General features: G+C 36.9%; 2 long non-coding RNA genes across 2 annotated transcripts in view; both read left to right on the forward strand.

Moving 5' to 3' along the window:
• Window positions 1-22,236, forward strand: part of LOC108282759 — a 135,846-nt gene that overhangs the window by 33,432 nt on the left and 80,178 nt on the right. The gene's annotated exons all lie outside the window — the stretch shown is intronic.
• LOC119467024 lies at window positions 2,422-6,767 on the forward strand. The gene is made up of 2 exons (XR_005195544.1): window positions 2,422-3,905; window positions 4,028-6,767. It is a non-coding gene; the product is annotated as an uncharacterized LOC119467024 (long non-coding RNA).

Below are 22,236 nucleotides of genomic sequence, written 5' to 3' on the forward strand. Positions count from 1 at the left end.
GACAGAGAAAAACTCCATTTTGGAAAAACAAAACAAAACTAAACTAAAGATAATATATAATCCAGCAATTGTACCCCTTGGTATTTGGCCAAAGGAGTTGAAAACTTGTGTTCGTACAAAAATCTTTATACAGCTATTCATGGTAGCCTAATTTCTAATAGCTCCGAACCAGAAACATTAAAATGTTCTACAGTAAGCCAATAATCATGTGAGCAGTGAATACTACAGGGAATACTACTTAATAAAAAGGAATGGACTGTTGATACACAGAATTATTTAGGTGGCTCTCATTATGCTAAGTGAAAAACAATCTCAAAAGGTCACATATTATATAATTTTGTTTATATAATGTTCTGGAAATTACAATATTATAGAGGGGGAAAACAAATTAGTGTTTGTCAGAGGTTTGGGATGGGAGGTGGTGTGATTGTAAAGGGGTAGCATGAGGGAGATCTTTGTGGTGATAGTTTTGTATCTTAATTTCAGTAGTAGTGAGTGATAAAATGGCACAGAAAAATGACAATGTCAAATTCTTGGTTTTAAGTAACTATAAGTACTAGGAAGTATCTATTGGGAAAGCTAGCAGGTACATGAAACCTTCCTGTACTATCATCTTTGCAACTTTGTGTGAATCTATAATTATTTCCACATAAAAAGTTAAAAAATATATAAGGGATTAAATTTAGATTAGACCCTCATCAGCTTTTGTCTCCACTCCTTCCTTGCTCCTGGAAAAAGCTGCAGAGGGGCATGGGCAGGGCCCACAAAAAATATATTAGAATTTCTCTTGTGAGTTTTTCTTGGACCCCAGTATTATGTAGAATTGTGTTATTTAATTTCCAGATATTTATAGATTTTCTAGATATCTTATTATGATTAATTTCTATTTTAATTTCATTGTATAACATCTTAAACTTTTTAACTTCATTGATAATGTATAGCTTATATACATGTCTAGCATACATGTCTAGCTTTTATATATATGAGTATTCTATCTTAGTGAATTTACTATGTACATTTGAATAGAAGGCACATTCTGCAGTTGTTGGCTGTTTTATAAATATAAATCAGGTAAAGACTATTAACCATTTATTTCCTTGTTGACTTTTTTTTTTTGCCTAATTATCAGTTAATGAGAGAGAGCTATTACAATTTCTAATATTATTTGTATATTTGCTTATTAATATTCCTTCCTTTATTTCTATTAATATTTGCCTAATGAATTTTGAAGTTTTTTCTTAAGTACATACATATTTATTTTGAGACAAGGCATCTTCAGTGAGGATATGTATTAAAAAATAAAATAAAATAAAAAGAAAGGAGACAAGACCTCACTCTGTTGCCCAAGCTGGAGTGCAGTAACATTATCATAGTTCACTGTAACCTCAAATTCCTGGGCGTTAGTGATCCTCCTGAGTAACTATGACTACAGGTATTTGCCACCATGCCCGGCTAATTATAAATTTTTGTAGAGATGTGGTCTCACTGTGTTGCCCAGGCTGCTCTTGAACACGTTGGCTCAAGTAATCCTCTCATCTTACCCTCCCAAAGTGCTGGTATCACAGGCATGAGCCACAATGTCCAGTCTACATAGATATTTAGATTGTCAGGTCTTCCTAATGAATTGTTCTTTTTATCATTATGAAATTTCCTGGTTTATTCTTTGTAATGTTCTTTATCTTGAGTCCTACTTTGTTTGATATTAGTATAGTCATACCACTTCCCATTTTCATGATGTGTATTTTTCCAATCTTTTGATTTCAGTCACTTTGTGTCATTATATTTTTTATCTCTGCTCTTCACAGTGTGTAATTTCTATTGATCTGTCTTCACATTCACTGACTCTTTCAGTTGCCATCTCCAATATGCTATTACACTCATTTACTGAATTTTTCATTTCAGTTATTGTATAGTTTTCAGTTTAGGGCCTCCATGTAATTCATTTTTAGAAAATAATAGCCTTACAGGAAATATATAAAATATAATAGAATTCAGTTATTTACCATGTACAATTCAATGACTTTAGTATATTTACAGATATGTATAAGCACTACCACATTCATTTTTAGAACATTTCCATACCTCAGAAAGAAAGCTTTAGTTGTTACCCCTAGTCCTTTCCCCCAATCCCTAAGCAACACTAATCTACTTTCCCTCTCTATAGATTTACCTATTCTGGATACTTCATACAAATTGAATCATATAATATGTAATCTTTTGTGTCTGACTTTTTTTCACTTAGCAAAATGTTTTCAAGGTTCATTGATATAGTATGTATCTGAACTTCATTCTTTTATATTGTCAAATAATATTTAATTAGATATGCCACATTTCTTTATCCATTTGTCTTGTTGATGGACATTGGGTTGTTTCCATCCTTAACTAATAAATAATGCGGCTATAAACATTTGCATTCAAGTTTTTGTGTGGACATGTATTTTTATTTCTCCAAGATAGATACCTAGGAGTGAAATTTATTAGGTTATATGGTAACTCCATGTTTAACTGATCGAGTAACTGCTAGATGTTTTCCAAAGTGGCTATGCCATTTTACATTTCCACCAGTAGTGTATATGAATTCCAATTTCTCCAGTTGTTATTATCTGACATTTTTACTTTAGCCATCCTAGTGAGCATGAAGAAGTATCTCATTGTGGTTTTGATTTGCATTTCCGTGATGGCTAATGATGTGGAGTAACTTTTCATGTATATATTGACCATTTGATTTAGATGTGCTATTTTAAATATTTTGATTTTCTTGACTATAGGCCACATTTTCTTATTTGTTCCTTGACTCAGGGTCTTAAAAGACAAAAATTAAGGTATTGGCTGATCTGTGTTGTCATCTAGAACTCTGGGTCCTCTTCCAAGTTCATGTGATTGTGACAGAATTCAGTTCCCTGTGGTTGTATGACTAAGACCCCCATTTCCTTGCTGCCTGTCAATTAGTGGCGACTCTCAGCTCCCAGAGGCCACCTGCATTTCTTGCCACATAGCCCTCTCCATTTTGAAGCTAGAATGGGGAACATTTTATGCATTAGATCTCCCTCATGCTTTTACTCTCTGGCTTCTTCTGGCCCACCTGAATAACCTCCTTATCTACAGTCAACTGATTTAGGATATCTACAAAATTCCTTTCCAGGAGTACCTAGGATTTGTGTTTGACTGAATAACTGGACAAAGGTGTATGTACACTAGGAACTGGAAATGATAGGGTCATCTTCAAATTCTGCTTATGGCAATCAGTGTTGCTCTACCAGTTTTTTATTTTGTTAGTGACAGCCTAGTGTATTTTTTTCTATAATAGTATGTTTTCTGTACTCTCAGGTTTAAATGTCTTCTTAACAACAGATTAACAGCTGGATTTAAGAAAGTAACATTTTTGGAATCTCCAGTGTGTATCTGGTGAATTTACCTCACTTAGTGATTACTGACATATTTAGAATTATTTTTTTTAATCATTTTTTGTGCTTCCGTTTACTCTTTTTTTTTTTTTTTCTCTTTACCACTTCTCTCCCCTTCTACTGGTTTGGTAGTTATATATTCTGTCAGTGGCTTTCGTAAAATTAATGATTTTATTAACCAGTCTAAAGTTAATCAGTATATTTGTTCTCCAGACAAATAAGACAGGAACCTTAAAATTATGTTAATTCTAATTATCTCACTTTATTCTTAGAGAAAAAAATGGATTTCTTATACATTAATGATAGTCTGCTAACAGATTTCTCATCAGCATCAGCAGAATACAGCAAAGAAATATCATCTAAGAGTTGAGGTAAATGAACTGTTGGTTAAAAGTCAATAACCAATGAAAATATCATTCAAGGGCAAAACTCACAGATTCTTCCCAAGGGAACACTAATGATATACTTCAGTCACAGGAAAACAATATGGAAGAGTGGGATGTAAGTAACAATGTTTATCAAAGAGACTGGTAAATATACTGATACATTTTTATAAACATGAACTAAAAAAGTAATACTAAGAATAATTCTTCAGGATAGTTAGTTTCTCATTTGCTTTACAGATGGAGAAAAGAAGAGTGGAGAAGCTAAGTATCAAACTTGTGTGAGGCACACAGCTAAAGACGACAGCTAGGAGAATGTCCTCTTGCTCAGAAATGGCATGGGACTCAAAAAGCAATTCTAACTATCTGCATTTATTCTTTTAGCTCATTGGTGACCGAGAGAGTGCTAATGTCTATGAGTTCTAGAATGTATAAGAAAAATTTACTCAGGCACTATCCTTCAAATTAAAGAGAACATGGAACAACAAGAGCCTATAAATTATAATAATTTATCTTATTTGAAATCCCAGTTATGCAGCGTGATTTTTAGTTACTAGCATAACTACAGAAACTTTAAGAAATTTTGAATAACTGGTGGTGATATGACCATGTTCAGAAACCAAAGGTCAAAAGAGAAGCCAAACTGAATAAACAAAATTGTTTTAGTAAATAGCAAAATGTAGAGTTCCTCTGTATTTGGAGGTAAATTCTAAACAATAAAACACATGTGATGTTTTGTTTTTTAAAAAGATCACCTGATTTTGTTCTTAAACCAGGCTTACAAGCTACAATATAATCTTTTTAAATTATAGGCAATTACAAAAAGGCACATTAAACTTCAGCTAATCACAGTTGTTTCAAAAATATGTCCCTTCTCTTAACAAAGCAGTAACCCAGCCAAAACTTGGATAAACTGGCATTTCCTTAGATCACATGTTTCATTCCTAAACACAATGCCCCTTGTGTTTCTTTCAGGTGTCCATACTTTCTCTGAAAAATAGATCTCCCCTTCCAAAGCTTGAGCATTATCTGCTCTTTGTTTGAAAATAAATGCATTGTTCATGTGTGGACTAGTAACGCAGGTGTTTTACCTCTTTTTTCCCAGTCAGGCTGATTCTTAAGCCTTTTATGAAATCAGTTCAGTTTAGTCAAATCTCTGACATCCACTTTTTATTGCCATTTCCCTTTATGGCTAAAATACAAGCCCTAAATACAACAAGATCATCTTTTATTCCATTATGTTTACCTTTTTCTTCTACAGCAGTTATCTTAGAAGATGTTTACATTTTTAGTTAATATCTCAAGTGTTGCCAACATTCTGCTTTCTTCTCACTTCTTGAAGACTAACTCTGGGACAAGGCCAAAGTTCAGATCAAGTATTAATAGTTCAAGTTGCTTTCATTTTTCCTAAACTCCTTAAGGTACCCAGATTTGCTCCTGTCGCTGGAAAGCACTATCTGAAAGCTTTGCATGAAATTAAACTCTCTGGGTGTAACCAAACTGAATAAAGCCATAGAAGCATGTATTGAAGCAACTCTTCCTGAGTGAGGCATGAGAAACACTGACATTCTTAACACAGCAAGCATTGGTGTTGGGTGTCAGGTAACTGATTCTGTCTTCTGAAATACAGAGTTTCAACCCCTCATTTTATTTCCAAACAAGCACTTTTATGTTACTCTCTAGAGAATGAAGGGGTTCTGATCTCAGAGCATGAGGCATGCTATAGCTGAGAAGGGAAAAAGGGGAGCAGAATTACTTGAAGACTTCATCTCTTCAATGCAGAGGATAGTAACTGATATTACTTACCAAAGTATCTCTTTTCTAGCTATGTAACATGAAGTTTCAAGCAATTTTTGTCCTTCATGTCTTAATTGCGTATATAATCTCCCTTTTCCTGTCATTTACTATACTAAAGTATACTTCAGTAAAATACAGTACGTATTTTAGGTTTTTATCATTTTTTTCATGTCTAAGAGGTTTAGCAATTTCATCTTTTATTATAAATGTTAGAAGATTTATATGAAAATAGTAAATAATCATTAAATAGTCTAGCTTCTTTTTCTAATTACAGTGTTTTTCTTAATATCAATGTATTGAATGCTTTGTTGATTAAAAGGGAGAATGTAACACATCCATAGTGTATATTATTGCTTCTTTGTCAAATTTGCCAAATGTAACTAATGTGAACTTATTCATAAAACACACTATGCTGTTATGAGTGGCTGCAGAGTTCCTTTACAATGTTGTAGCTTCATTTTAAAAACAAGTGCACATTTCTTCAGTTGTCTGAAAAGCATTTTGTAGGAATTAGAAATCAATTTTGAAGTGAATTTTACTCTATATTTTAAGGTTGATAATTCAGAATAATTTAAACCAAAGTTGGGTGTTTATATTTTACACTGGCAATACTCTGTAACGCTGGGTGCTATAGTTCATGTGGACAATAAGATGGAACTCAGCATTATGTGAAGATATTAAGGAGATTTTACTTACAAGGAGGTACATGACCCTGGCCTCGAGGAAAGTGTTAATCAAGACATTTGAGTGTTTAGAGATTGTGATATCAATGGCTGAAGTAAATTTGTAAAGCATAAATATAATATGGAACCTCCACTCAAGCATAATCTCAGCTTTCTTCAGTTATTCTTAAGCACAGGGTCACTTATTTATTTATGCTTGAGTCAGCTGATTTAAAAACTCTTATTTCATATCCCCTTGGGACAGCTAAAGAAAGCTTTTTTCACTACACGTGTGGGAAACAGCACTCTGAAATCCCTTGCTTGAAATGGAGAAAGGAAACAAAAACCCTCTGTATTTCCAGCATTTTGAAGTTCAAATTTGTAAACACAATGTATCCAAAGTTTCTAAAGTTTTACTGAAGCGGTAAATTCACTAGGTAAATTGATTTAACAATTTTTTTTTCAATTTTAACTTTATTGAGGAATAATGTATGCATAATAAACTGCATGTGTTTAAAGTGTACAGTTTGATGAGTTCTGACAAATTGTATGTGCTTCTCCACAATCAGAATATAGAACATAGCCATCACCCCACAAAGATTCCTTGTGCTCCTTTGAAGTTCCTCCCTCTTTCTATACTCTGTTCTCAACTTCCATGGATCTGCTTTTTAAATTTTTATTGTGTTTTATTTTTAGAGACAGAGTCTTGCCCTATCACCCAGGCTGGAGTGCAGTGGCATTGGAGTGTAGTGGCATGATCATAGCTCGCTATAATCTCAAACTCTTCAATGCAGAGGATAGTAATTGATATTACTTACCAGTCTCAATCTCTTCAATGCAGAGGATAGTAATTGATATTACTTACCAGAGTATCTCTTTTCTAGCTATGTGGGCCTAAGTGATCCTCCTGCCTCACCCTCTGGAGTAGCTAGGACTATAGGCACATGCCACTATGCCTGGCTAATTTAAATTTTTATTTAAGAGATAGGGTCTTGCTATGTTGTCCAGGCTAGTCTGAAACTTCTGGCTTGAAGGGATCCTCCCACCTCAGCCTGATCTCCATTTTATTTGTGCTTTATAAAAATGGAATTATATAATATTTACTATTTTGTGCCTGGTTCCTTAATTTCGCATAGTGATTTTAAGACTCATCCATATATTGTTACACATAACAATATTTCTTTCCTTTATGTTGCTGAGTAGTATTCCATTGTATAGATATACCTACATTTTGCTTATCCGTTCACCCATTGATGGGCATTTGGGTCATTTCCAGTTTGAGGTTCATTCAACACATACTTATTGACAACTATTACTGTACAGGAAAATGTTCTAAAGAAAAATGGGAGACCATAGTGAGTAAAATAGTCAAAATTATGGCCAAAATGGAGATAGCTGGAGGGGATGGATATTATATAAACAAATATAAAGTATGCCTGATGAGAAAAATAAAGCAGGATAAGAGAGAAAGGAAGTCCAGGATTGGGGCAGATTCTGTTTTCTAGAGGATGATCAGGGAAGGCCTCACCGATGAGATAACCTTTGTGCAAAGACCTGAAAGAAGAAAATGAGTGATCCATGTAGACATCTGGGTGAAGAGAACTGAGACTTAAGTGTCTAAAAGTCAAGCTTAAAGAAAAGTCTTTTTGCCTCACTTTAGCATTCATGGTTCTAATAGTTATTTTTGGTTCAATGGTAGGTATTTTTACAACTACTTTTGACATTAGTTTTAGCCTGCTGGGAAGACAGTGATCTGCTGCCTGCTGCTGCTGCCGCCACACCCAGGGTCTCCTCTATGGTGGAAGAGCCCTGAACACTTGCAAAGTTCCTTTGAGGAGACTGAATCATTCAAATGCTTGTATAGTGTTTATCTTAAAGATTTTAGGAATCTTTCAGCTCCCCAGAGGAGACTGTCAGACTCTGACTTTGTCAAGTGGGGCAGCTGACACTTTGCCTTAATAACCTCATTTGTTATAGTGTCTATTGCTGGACTTATACTAAAAAGGTAAAGATGACTATCCCCAGGGGTGTTAGAGGGTTCCCTGGGGACAGAAGGAAATTCCCTTGGAAAACTATCTAAGTTATGTTCCTCTTTCTAAACTGGTACCTGAGCCAGTATGTGGATAGTGGAAATACTAGACTATTGAGAGATTCTTAAGAGCTACCTTTAGTAAATAATTTTTTTAAAGCATTATCTGTCCCAGCTCTGCCCAATACTGCAGGTATTGAAAGACTTTCAGTATGCCCAATCTCTTCATCTTTGAAAGCAAACTCTGACAGCATATAACCTAAATCTAGAATAGATCCTAGTGTACCTATGAGTCTCTTTGGGTTGTAACCTTTTCCATAACATTTAACCATCTTTTACCTTGGCTTCCTGAATGTTATCAGCCTCACCAAGAGTAGATCCCAGCATTAACCCAATGCTAGTACTTCTTACTTTTTATTTGATCTTTCATATATATCATTATGGATTCATGTATTTTTTTTTTTATAATTTGGGATTATAATCCAATGCTATGTTATTTATTTTGTTGCTCAGATTGTTGACAGTTTTGGTTATTAGTTCTTTCAGGTTGGCTCTTGTGATTCTTTGACATGTTTCCATCATTTTATTTTTTAAGCAGTTTCCTACTTTCTGTTATAAGATATTTCAGGCTTATTTTTATTTTCCCTGCCCCAGTCCTAGAATCAGCCAGTTTCCCAAGAATCTCTGGTTCCTTTGATTGGAAAACAGTATTTAGAAGCCAAGATGTGAGTACTGGGTTTGTGCTTTGCTGCTGGGGTGTGATTGCTTCCAGGCTGTCTGAGTCAACAGGGCTAGGTAATATATGTATGTATACTAACTCATCTATACACACATATCTATAAGTAGTGTCTGTCTATCTATCTATTAAACTAACCATGAGTTCATGCTGGTGTCTCCAACTCTAGTACAGCACCACAGGGTGTATTTTATCTTCCCTTCTTGTTTATTTGCAACTTTAATCTCTTACAGTGAGAAACTTGGCTCCCACAACCTTCCATTTGTTTATTTAATTGTTCAACCTTATTATTCATGTAAAATAATTACTATAAAAATTTTAAATGCAATTCTGTATCTAAGAATTTATCTACCATAGGTCCACTCTGGTGCGTAACAATATTTGCACAAGAGCTGTTCATTGAAGAAGCATTGGACTCTCTCCTTTCCTCTCTTTTAAACTGTATTAGATTATCTTTGATTTTTAGGAAACCTTTTTGTTTGGACATTTTCAAATACAGTAGTAGAGAGAAAAGTATTCTGAACCCTATGAAACCATAGTTCAGCTTTAACAATTTTTATTTTGCCTATCTTGTTTATCTGTTCTTCACATTCTTTTTTAGCATTTTAAAGCAAATCCTAGAGATTATATCATCTCACCTATAAATACTTCAGTAAGCATGTCAACAGATAAGGATTTTTTAAAAGCATTGTCATTCTCATACCTAAAAATAGTAATTCCTTTATATGATACCTAATCTATGGTAAAGTTTCTCCAACAATGTGAAAAAGTGTTTTCACAGTTTGTTTGAATCAGAATCCACGGGAGAGAGAATATTGCCTCATACCCTCCATACCTACCAAAATGTCCACAGTTTTTAAAATTTTGAGATGGAGTCTCGCACTATCACCAGGGCTGGAGTGCAGTGGCATGATCTTTGCCTCCCAGGTTCATGTGATTCTCCTGCCTCAGCCTTCTGAGTAGCTGGGATTACACTCACCCCGCTATTTTTTTTGTATTTTTAGTAGAGATGGGGTTTCACTATGTTGGCCAGATTTGTCTCGAACTCCTGACCTCGTGATCTGCCTGCCTTGGCCTCCTGAAGTGCTGGGATTACAGGCGTGAGCCACCGCGTCCAGCCAAGACGTCCACATTTTATGCCTTGGAATCTATGCTAACATGTTACTTTATGTGGCAACAGGGACTTTGCAGATTTGATTCTGTTAAGGATATTGAGATGGGAAGGTTATCCTGGATTATCTGGATGTGCCTAGTGTATTTACAGTGTTTCCATGTGAGAGAAGTAGCAGTGTCAGAATTGCAGGAGATGACAGCAGAAACAGATGGTAGAGAGATGCTCTTGCTGCAAGGGGGCCACAAAGCCAAGGCATGTGTACATCCTACACAAGCTGGAAAAGGCAAAAAAATGGATTCACCCCTAGAACCTCCAGAAGGAATGTAGTCTGACTGCATTTTAGCCTGTGAGGCCCCTTTTTGGATTTCTGACCCCCAGAAGAGAATAAAACGTCATTTTAAGCCACTAAATTTTTAGTAATTTGTTATAGCAGCACCAGAAAAATAAAAGATCCAAAATCTACATATCTCATTGGCTTGTCTTATCTCTTGAATTTCTTTTCTTTTTTTTTTTTTTTTTTTTGACGGAGTTTCACTCTTCTTACTCAGGCTGGAGTGCAATGGCGCAATCTTGGCTCACTGCAACCTCCGCCTCCTGGGTTCAAGCAATTCTTCTGCCTCAGCCTCCCGAGTAGCTGGGACTACAGGTGTGCACCACCATGCCCAGCTATTTTTTGTATTTTTAGTGGAGACAGGGTTTCACCATGTTGACCAGGATGGTTTTGATCTCTTGACCTCGTGATCCACCCGCCTCAGCCTCCCAAAGTGCTGGGATTATAGGCGTGAGCCACCGTGCCCGGCCATCTCTTGAATTTCTTTTACCTGGTCCAGGCGTGGTGGCTCACACCTATAATCCCAGCACTTTGGGAGACCAAGGCGGATGGATCACCTGAGGTCGGAGGTTCGAAACCAGCCTGACCAACATGGAGAAACCCCGTCTCTACTAAAAATACAGTATCAGCTGGGCATGGTGGCACATGCCTGCAATCCCAGCTACTCGGGATAGCTGAGGCAGGAGAATCACTTGAACCTGAGAGGCAGAGGTTGCGATGAGCTGAGATTGCAAAATTGCGCTCCAGCCTGGGCAACAAGAGTGAAACTCTGTCTCAAAAAAAAAAAGTTGCGATGAGCTGAGATTGCAAAATTGCGCTCCAGCCTGGGCAACAAGAGTGAAACTCTGTCTCAAAAAAAAAATATATATATATATATGTATATATATATATATATACATATATATATATATTTTAACTGATTATAGTGCTACCTCTTTTTATTTTCTGATTTGTTGAAGAAGCTGTGTCATTTATCAATATGATGTTCTGCATTCTGGATTAACTCATTTTACCTCCTGGTGTCATTTAACTTGTTGTTCTATGTCCTGTATTTCCTAAAAATTAATGTTAAATTATAAAGGCTTATTTATAATCAGGTTCAATTTTGTGGGGAGGCAGTATACTTCATACATGGTGCCTTGTACTTCCTATTACATCACACCAGGAGACAATGAACAGTTGTCCTATTGTTAGTGCTGCTAACCTGATCTGGCCACCCAAAAGCTTCCATCAATCTTTTCCTTAGGGTTTTAATAGCTATTGATGATTAATACTTATATCCATTACTTCACTAAGGATTCCAGAATGGTGATGAATTAGTTCTTCTGTAAGGAAGAATTTTCTCTGATAAGAGTGACTGTTTACTCTGAAATACATTTTGTATGTGAAAACAGAATATATGCATGATTTCCTTAATTCATGGATTTTTTTAGAATAGTAAGCTTATGTATCCTAAGAAACCTTAACGAATGAAGTTTTTAAAATTAGGTTAATTATGAATTCATGTATTTACATATTTGTTGTGTTTTAGTCAGTTGGAATCAGTATTATTTTTCATGCTCCAATTGTCCTTCTTTGTCAAGTGAAAACCCTTCAAGGTGACTTTCTGGTTTTTTGATGCTAACTTTTGTTCCTATGTCTGTTCTCTCACTCTATATTCTTTCCTGCTCTACAATATCATTTGCATGGTTTTAATTTAGCTTCTCATTAATTCACTTTGAAACTAAAAGAAAATGTGTGTATATTTTAGTTTCTTTTTTTTTAATCACAAAAGTGAACATATTATATACTCTGATCTGTACCTTGCTTTCTTCATTTAATGATACATTCTGGAGATCTCTTCATATAAGTATAAAGAGAAACACCTCATTCCTTTTTACAGCTGCACAGTATTCTGTGTTTGGATGTACACACACACACACACACACACACACACACACACACACACAAATTGATGAATATTTGTTTTTTTTTCTAGTCTTTGGGAAAGAATAGGTATATTCCTATTTATACCTGCTATGATGTTATAAGGTACTTCCTCCTTGGGACCGTGGCTTTTGATTTAGTCAGTGAGTTCTGGGACTGAGAATTGGCTCAGGTCTTGAAACCAAACAAGGGATTTCATTTTTTTTGTTGGCAGTAGTTACCATCAGCCCCTTGTTGCATCCATCTTTGATTTGTTTTGATCACTTAGATTTAGCAACACCCTTATTGGCTGCCCATCTCTCTGACATCATGGATACTGTGCTCTATTTAAAAATCTGTATCTTTCTGTAGTTCAGGGAACTTTCACAGTGATCTGCTGTTGCTTGTGATAATTGTGCCTACTTTGCTTATGGGTTTAGCAAGCAGATGGTATTTTCACTTCACTTAGTATAGGCCATTTTGGTTTTGTTTTTTGGTTTTGTTTGGTTTTAAGAGTCATCCTGTCTGCATGGTAGCAGTGTCTCTTGAGGTTCTTGCCAGGTGACTAAATCTTATACCCTAGGAGAGTGCCATAAACTCACTGGAGGAGAACCTGCTTTCTGAAGTGATAAGGAATGAGATAGTAAAAGGAGTACTGTAATCACTGTGAAGCTCAGTGTTGACTATCCTCTGTAGGCCATAGCTGACAGTAAAAGAGAAAATGTCACAGAACTAGTCTTACTGATAGCAATGGGGATAACAGGTTCCCCAAATTATAGAAGCCAGGTAACAAAGCTAAGCTGTTTTAACGGGAAAAAATCTAGAAACAAACTGAATGTTCATCAATATGGGACTGGTTAATTAAATTATAGTAACCATAATCTATGTGGTAATACATCCTGTGAGGTAGATCTGTATGTACAGTAAGTCCTCACTTAACATCGTCACTAGGTTCTAGGAAACCATGACTTAAAGGGAAATGATGTATAACCACATAAATTTTACCATAGGCTAATCGATATACGCAAGAGTTAAGTTTCTACAACATAGTTCTGGTCATGAAAACATCACCAAATTTCTCAATAAAGACCAAAACACTTCTATTATTAAACATTGAAATAAATGTGAACTACACATACGTTTAAGAAAGAGTAATAAAAACAAGTAAGATAATTATTTACCTAGTTGTTTCAGTTCAAGGTCACAGGAGGCCAGAACATATCTCTGCAGCTCAGGGTATACGGTGGGAACCAACCCTGGACAGAGAGTGCCATCTCATTGCAGAGCATACTCTTATATGTCCCTAAACTCACTCATCCTGGAACCATTTAGACACATCAGTTCACCTAATGTGCACATCTTTGGGATTGGGAGAAAACTTACAAAGGTGGGAGAACATGCAAATTTCACACAGATTATGGTCCTGGCCGGGAATCAATTTTTTTCTCATCAAGATTATCATGAAATGGTGTTGAATGAAACGATGTTATTTGAGGACCTGCTATACCACTATAGAAAAATCTTCAACATACAGTACATGAAAAAAAAATTGTAGATTAGGCTGGGCATGGTGGTTCATGTGTGTAATCCCAGTATTTTGGGAGCTGGGTTGCTTGAGTCCAGGAGTTCAAGACCAGACTGGGCAACAGAGAAAAACCCGTCTCTACTAAAAATACAAAAAATTACCCAGGCATCGTGATCAGCATGCCTGTAGTTCCAGCTACTTGGGAGGCTGAACCTGGGAGGTCAAGGCTGCAGTGAACTGAGATGATGCCACTGCAGCCTGGGCACCTGGAATGAGACTCTGTCTCAAAAAAAAACCAAAAAACAAAAAACTTGCAGATTATTAATACATAGAGTGTAATCTCAGTTGTATATAAACAAAGGATATTTTATGTTTATTTTTGAATTTGTGTAGAAAATGCATGGAAGGCTACAAAAAAAAAAACTTTCTGGGAAATATGATTAGAAGCAGAAGAGGGATAAAAGGTATTTTTTACTTTTATTTTATGCCCTTCTCTACTGTTTGAAATTTTTATGGCATTTTTATGTGGATTTTATATTATTTTAAAAATGATATTGCTGTTCAACCAACTGGTGATTATTTTTCCTTGGAGTTTTGCTCTCATTACATACCTCATCCACTTGGTCAACCCTCTGGGAAAAAGATAAGAGGCCAGAGTTTGCTCCTAAAACCCAGGCACTGTGATTTATATTGTTTACCAGTCTCACAATATCCATTTAGCTTTAGTTCTCTCTGGGCTTCTGTCACATTGTGGAGACCCCAATATGCCTAGGAGTCATGAAATAATGGCTAGGGTCTTGCTGTTTCTGTGCAATTAGACCAAAGTTCTCTGGAGGAATACACAAATGAAAATGTAGGGAGAACAGCTTATAATTGTGCATCTTTGGACTGATTTTATTTCTGTTATTTGGCCAAATAATCCAATTTAGTGTGTTTTTACGTGAATATTGGTATATTCATTCTTTTTCCATTTTATACAGCATTATTTAGATCATAATTCAACAATTTTTTTTTTGAGACAGAATCTTGTTCTTTTCCCCAGGCTGGAGTGCAGTGGCGCAGTCTCAGCTCACTGCAACCTCCAGCTCTTGGGTTCAAGCGATTCTCCCCCACCTCAGCCTTCCAAGTACCTGGAACTACAGATGCATGCTACCATACCCGGCTAATTTTTGTATCTTTTGGTAGAGATGGGTTTTCAGCATGTTGGGCAAGCTGTTCTTGAACTCCTGACTTCAAGTGATCTGCCCACCTTGGCCTTTCAAAGTGTTGGGATTACAGGCATGAGCTACCATGCCGAGCCAGATCATAATTCAACTTTTAAAGAACAGTGTTAAATCCAATTTCATGGATGAAACTATGAACAGTAAAAAGAATAATAGAACTTAATGACATTCTCGGTGGAATAATTATTTGGTTTAATTCTTAAATTGGTATTTGGAATTAAAATGCTAAGGTGATTATAGCCTTAGAAATTTGCTTATAAATAGTAAATACATAGAGAATATGCAAGTTAACATCTGTCACCTCCCTTCTTGCTAGTAATGTCGCAAGTAAAATTCTAATTTAAAAAACTAATTTAGGCAGCTCACACCTGTAATCCCAGCACTTTGGGAGGCCAAGGCGGGCGGCTTACTTGAGGTCAGGAGTTCAAGACCAGCCTGGCCAACACAGTGAAACCCCATCTCTACTAAAAATACAAAAATTAGCCAGGTGTGGTGGTGGGCACCTGTAATTCCAGCTACTTGGTGGCCTGAGGCAGAATTGCTTGAACCCGGGAGGCAGAGGCTGCAGTAAGCTGAGATTGCACCACTGCACTCTAGCCTGGGGACAGAGGGAGACTGTTTCAAAGTAAATAAATAAATAAATAAATAAAAATAAATGAAACTAATTTAAACCTGATCTATTTCTGACATCTCATCAGCTTTTCTCCCAGATAAGGCAGGAAATAAAAATGTGCACATCTTTCAAATATTACACACAATCCTACAAAACAAACAAAAATACTATGTATTTTGAACAAACAACTAAAAGCTAATGTTAAACCCCTGGGGAGTAAATAGGCTAATTATGCCTTGGTATGTTTCTTCAGAACTTTTCATTTTTTTCACATAAATTAGATATTCTGAGATCTCTGACAGGAAACAGATACAACTTTCCACTATCAAACACAGATGAAATCCTTGTCTACACGTTTTCCCAACTAGGTCATTCATTAATCTGACATGCTCTACTTTGTTTACACAAAGCCGGGTAATATTTTAGCTTTTAGTTTTACATTCAATTTCTGCCTCGCTAAGAAGGATTCAGTTGTTTTCAGTATAATTTCATTGTCTTTAATGAAAATGCAGCAAGGACCATGATATGGTTTGGCTCTGTGTCTGCATCCAAATCTCATGTTGAATTGTAATCCTTAGTGTTGGGGGAGGGACCTGGTGGGAGGTGATTGGATCATGGTGCGAATTCCCTACTTGCTGTTTTCATGATAGTGGATTATCACGAGATCAGGTTGTTTAAAAGTAGCACTTCCCCTTGCTCTCTGTCTCTCCTGCTGCCATGTGAAAAAGGTCTTTGCTTTCTCCTTTGCCTTCTGCCATAATTGTAAGTTTCCTGAGGTTTTCCATTCATGCTTCCTGTTAAGCCTGCAGAACTGTGAGTCAATTACATCTCTTTTTCATAAATTACCCAGTTGTTCTTTATAGCAGTGTGAGAATGGACTAATACAAACTAGTAATAGCAAACTGCATTATAACTGATAGACCATCCAGTTCAACCTTATATTTCAACTACTACAAGTCCTGATTGATGATCCCCCCCCACTAATGTTTTTTTATAGTCAGGACACTCATAAACACCCACAATAGATTTAGCATCAGAACTGCCAATTTTCTAGATTTTCCTTTCAGAAGCATCCTAGGCTCTTGAACGTAGTAGTAAAAGGAAAAGTAATGGCTCTTTCCTGCTGTGTGTGTCAAACCCTCCTTGTCGGCACCAATTCTGGTTGGCGAGAAGCAGTCTAGACTACACATTGTCTAAAGTTTGGAGTTGTTAAAGGGACTGTTTGGGAGGTATTTTGAAAATACTTCATGCTTCTCTCTGCTTGCACCAAGGCAAAGAAATAAACCTTTTAGAATTCACAAATGGAGGAAAAAACAACAAAAGGAATCAGAGGCAGTGGTTTGGATGATAAGCAAGTTTGTTGTCTTCGCATCACTTCCATTTTTCCTATGCTGGATGTCTTCCAATTGTACACTCCTCCCTTCCTACCCTGCTTCTGCCCAGAGAGGCTGACCTGCTTTAGATTAAATCAATGGTTTTTCCAAATGTGGCCCCTGGATAATCAGCATCACCTGGGGACTTACTGGAAGTGCACATTTTCTGGCCCCACCCCAGACCTCCTGAATCATAAACTCTGGGGGGTGGGACCCAGGAATCTGTGCTTTGACAAACTGGCCAAGTGATTCTGAAGCATGTTAACCTTTGAGAATCACTAGATTACAAAATTAAGATTCTCTGTGGCCTCTAGTTAGGTTTGATCAGTGGGGGACACCAATAGGAAATCTGAGGGAGGGAGGAGAATACGTACTGGGCATTTATTTTCTCAGCTCTCTCCCTGTGAGGTCACTGGCAACTGGCCACATTCCTCTTTATATATATATTTTATTTTATTTTTGTTGCATTTTAGGTTTTGGGGTACATGTGAAGAACATGCAAGATCCATAGGTACATACATGGCATTGTGATTTGCTGCCTTCCTCCCCTTCACCTATATCTAGCATTTCTCCCCATGCTCTCTCTCCCCAACTCCCCACCTCCCACTGTCCCTCCCCTGTTTCCCCCCCGAACAGACCCCAGTGTGTGATGCTTCCCTACCTGTGTCCATGTGTTCTCATTGTTCGACACCCACCTATGAGTGAGAACATGCGGTGTTTGATTTTCTGTTCTTGTGTCAGTTTGCTGAGAATTATGGTTTCCAGGTTCATCCATGTCCGTACAAAGGACACGAACTCATTGTTTTTTGATGGCTGCATAATATTCTGTGGTGTATATGTGCCACATTTTCCTTGTCCAGTCTATCATCGATGGGCATTTGGGTTGGTTTCAGGTCTTTGCTATTGTAAACAGTGCCACAATGAACGTACATGTACATGTGTCTTTATAATAGAACAATTTATAATGGGATTGCTGGGTCAAATGGAATTTCTATTTCTAGGTCCTTGAGAGATCGCCACACTGTCTTCCACAGTGGTTGAACTAATTTACACTCCCACCAACAGTGTCAAAGTGTTCCTATTTTTCCGCATCCTTTCCAGCATCTGTTGTCTCCAGATTTTTTAATGATCACCATTCTAACTGGTGCGAGATGGTATCTCAATGTAGTTTTGCTTTGCATTTCTCTAATGACTAGTGATGATGAGCATTTTTTCACGTTTGTTGGCCTCATGTATGTCTTCTTTTGTAAAGTGTCTGTTCATATCCTTTGCCCACTTTTTAATGGGCTTATTTGTTTTTTTCTTGTAAATCTGTTTTAGTTCTTTGCAGATTCTGGATATCAGCCCTTTGTCAGATGGGTAGACTGCAAAAATTTTTTTCCCATTCTGTTGGTTGCCGATTCACTCTAATGATTGTTTCTTTTGCTGTGCAGAAGCTGTGGAGTTTAATTAGGTCCCATTTGTCTATTTTGGCTTTTGTTGCCCATGCTTTTGGTGTTTCGGTCATGAAGTCCTTGCCTACGCCTATGTCCTGAATGGTTTTGCCTAGATTTTCTTCTAGGGTTTTTATGGTGTTAGGTCTTATGTTTAAGTCTTTAATCCATCTGGAGTTAATTTTAGTGTAAGGTGTCAGGAAGGGGTCCAGTTTCTGATTTCTGCACATGGCTAGCCAGCTTTCCCAACACCATTTATTGAACAGGGAATCCTTTCCCCATTGCTTGTTTTTGTCTGGTTTGTCAAAGATCAGATGGTTGTAGATGTGTGGTATTGCCTCTGAGGCCTCTGTTCTGCTCCATTTGTCTATATCTCTGTTTTGATACCAGTACCATGCTGTTTTGATTACTGTAGCCTTGTAGTGTAGTTTGAAGTCCGGTAGCGTGATGCCCCCCACTTTGTTCTTTTTGCTTAGAATTGACTTGGCTATGCGGGCTCTCTTTTGGTTCCATATGAAGTTTAAGGTGGTTTTTTTCCAGTTCTGTGAAGAAGGTCATTGGTAGCTTGATGGAGATAGCATTGAATCTGTAAATTACTTTGGGCAGTATGGCCATTTTCACTATATTGATTCTTCCTAACCATGAACATGGAATGTTTCTCCATCTGTTTGTGTCCTCTCTTATTTCATTGAGCAGTGGTTTGTAGTTCTCCTTGAAGAGGTCTTTTACGTTCCTTGTTAGTTGTATTCCTAGGTATTTTATTCTCTTTGTAGCAATTGTGAATGGCAGTTCGTTCTTGAGTTGGCTCTCTTTAAGTCTCTTATTGATGTGTAGGAATGCTTGTGATTTCTGCACGTTGATTTTGTATCCTGAGACTTAGCTGAAGTTGCTTATCAGTTTCAGGAGATTTTGGGCTGAGACGATGGGATCTTCTAGATATCCAATCATGTCGTCTGCAAATAGAGACAATTTGACTTCCTTCTTTCCTAATTGAATACAGTTTATTTCTTTTTCTTGCCTGATTGCTCTGGCTAGAACTTCCAGTACTATATTGAATAGGAGTGGTGAGAGAGGGCATCCTTGTCTAGTGCCAGATTTCCAAGGGAGTGTTTCCAGTTTTTGCCCATTCAGTATGATATCGGCTGTTGGTTTGTCATAAATAGCTTTTATTATTTTGAGATACGTTCCATCAATACCTAGTTTATTGAGGGTTTTTTAGCATAAAGTGTTGTTGAATTTTGTCAAAGGCCTTCTCTGCATCAATTGAGATAATCATGTGGTTTTTGTCTTTGATTCTATTTATCCGGTGAATTATGTTTATAGACTTGAATATGTTGAACCAGCCTTGAATCCCTGGTTTGAATCCTACTTGATCATGGTGGATAAGCTTTTTTATGTGCTGTTGCAATTGGTTTGCCAATATTTTATTGAAGATTTTTGCATCTATGTTCATCATGGATATTGGCCTAAAGTTTTCTTTTCTTGCTGAGTCTCTGCAAGGTTTTGGTATCAGGATGATGTTGGGCTCATAAAATGATTTGGGAAGGATTCCCTCTTTTTGTATTGTTTGTAATAGTTTCGGAAGGAATGGTACCAGCTCCTCTTTGTATGTCTGGTAGAATTCGGCTGTGAACCCATCTGGACCTGGGCTTTTTTGGGGGGGTAGGCTCTTAATTGCTGCCTCAACTTCAGACCTTGTTATTGGTCTATTCAGGGTTTCGACTTCTTCCTGGTTTAGCCTTGGGAGGATGCAAGTGTCCAGGAATTTATCCATTTCTTCCAGGTTTACTAGTTTATGTGCATAGAGTTGTTTGTAATAATCTCTGATGATAGTTTGAATTTCTGTGGAATCTGTGGTGATATCTCCTTTATCATTTTTTATTGCATTTATTGATTATTCTCTTTTCTTTTTTATTAATCTGCTAGTGGTCTGTCTATTTTGTTGAACTTTTTGAGAAACCGGCTCCTGGATTTATTGATTTTTTGAAGGTTCTTTTGTGTCTCTATCTCCTTCAGTTCTGCTCTGATGTTTGTTATTTCTTGTCTTCTGCTAGGTTTTGAGTTTTTTTGATCTTGCTCCTCTAGCTCTATCAATTTTGATGATAGGGTGTCGATTTTAGATCTCTCCTTGCTTCCCATGTGAGCATTTATTGCTATATATTTTCCTCTAAAGACTGCTTTGTGTCCCAGAGATTCTAGTATGTTGTGTCTTTGTTCTCGTTGCTTTTGAAGAACATCTTTATTTCTGCCTTCATTTCATTGTTTATCCAGTCAACATTCAAGAGCGTTGTTCAGTTTCCATGAAGCTGTGCGGTTCTGAGTTAGTTTCTGAATTCTGAGTTCTAACTTGATTGCATTTTGGTCTGAGAGACTGTTATGATTTCTGTTCTTTTGCATTTGCTGAGGAGTGATTTACTCCCAATTATGTGGTCAATTTTAGAGTAGGTGTGATGAGGTGCTGACAAGAATGTATATTCTGTGGATTTGGGGTGGAGAGTTCTGTAAATGTCTATTAGGTTTGCTTGGTCCAGGTCTGAGTTCAAGTCCTGAATATCCTTGTTAATTTTCTGTCTCGTTGACCTGTCTAATATTGACAGTGAGGTGTTAAAGTCTCCCACTATTATTTTGTGGGAGTCTAAGTCTATTTGTAAGTCATTAAGAATTTGCCTTAAGTATCTGGGTGCTCCTGTATTGGGTGCGTATATATTTAGGATCGTTAGCTCTTCTTGTTACATTGATCCTTTTACCATTATGTAATGTCCCTCTTTGTCTCTTTTGATCTTTGTTGCTTTAAAATCTATTTTACCAGAGATGAGAATTGTAACTCCTGCTTTTTTTTGCTCTCCATTTGCTTGGTAAATCTTCCTCCATCCCTTTATTTTGAGCCTTTGTGTATCCTTGCATGTGAGATGGGTTTCCTGGATACAGCACACTGATGGTTTTTAGCTGTTTATCCAATTTGCCATTCCATGTCTTTTGATTGGGGCATTTAGCCCATTTACATTTAAGGTTAATATTGTTATGTGTGAATTTGATTCTGCCATTTTGGTGCTAGCTGGCTCTTTTTCCCGTTACTTGATGCAGTTTCTTCATTGTGTTGGTGTTCTTTACCATTTGGTATGTTTTTGGAGTGGCTGGTACTGGTTGTTCCTTTCTATGTGTAGTGCCTCTTTCAGGAGCTCTTGTAAAGCAGGCCTGGTGGTGATGAAATCTCCGAGTACTTGCATTTCGCAAAGGATTTTATTTTTCCTTCACTTATGAAGCTTAGTTTGGCTGGATATGAAATTCTGGGTTGAAAGTTCTTTTCTTTAAAGATGTTGAATATTGGCCCCTACTCTCTTCTGGCTTGTAGGGTTTCCGCTGAGAGATCTGCTGTGAGTCTGATGGGCTTCCCTTTGTGGGTAACCTGACCTTTCTCTCTGGCTGCCCTTAGCATTTTCTCCTTCATTTCAACCCTGGTGAATCTGACGATTATGTGCCTTGGGGTTGCTCTTCTTGAGAAATATCTTTGTGGTGTTCTCTGTATTTCCTTGACTTCAATATTGGTTTGCCTTGTTAGGTTGGGGAAGTTTTCCTGGATAGTATCCTGAAGAGTATTTTCCAGCTTGGATTCATTCTCTTTGTCACATTCAGGTACACCTTTCAAACGTAGATTAGGTCTTTTCACATAGTCCCATATTTCTTGGAGACTTTGTTCATTCCTTTTTA

Source organism: Cebus imitator, unplaced genomic scaffold, assembly GCF_001604975.1.
Source record: "Cebus imitator isolate Cc_AM_T3 unplaced genomic scaffold, Cebus_imitator-1.0 Scaffold12, whole genome shotgun sequence".
Classification (NCBI taxonomy): Eukaryota; Metazoa; Chordata; class Mammalia; order Primates; family Cebidae; genus Cebus; species Cebus imitator.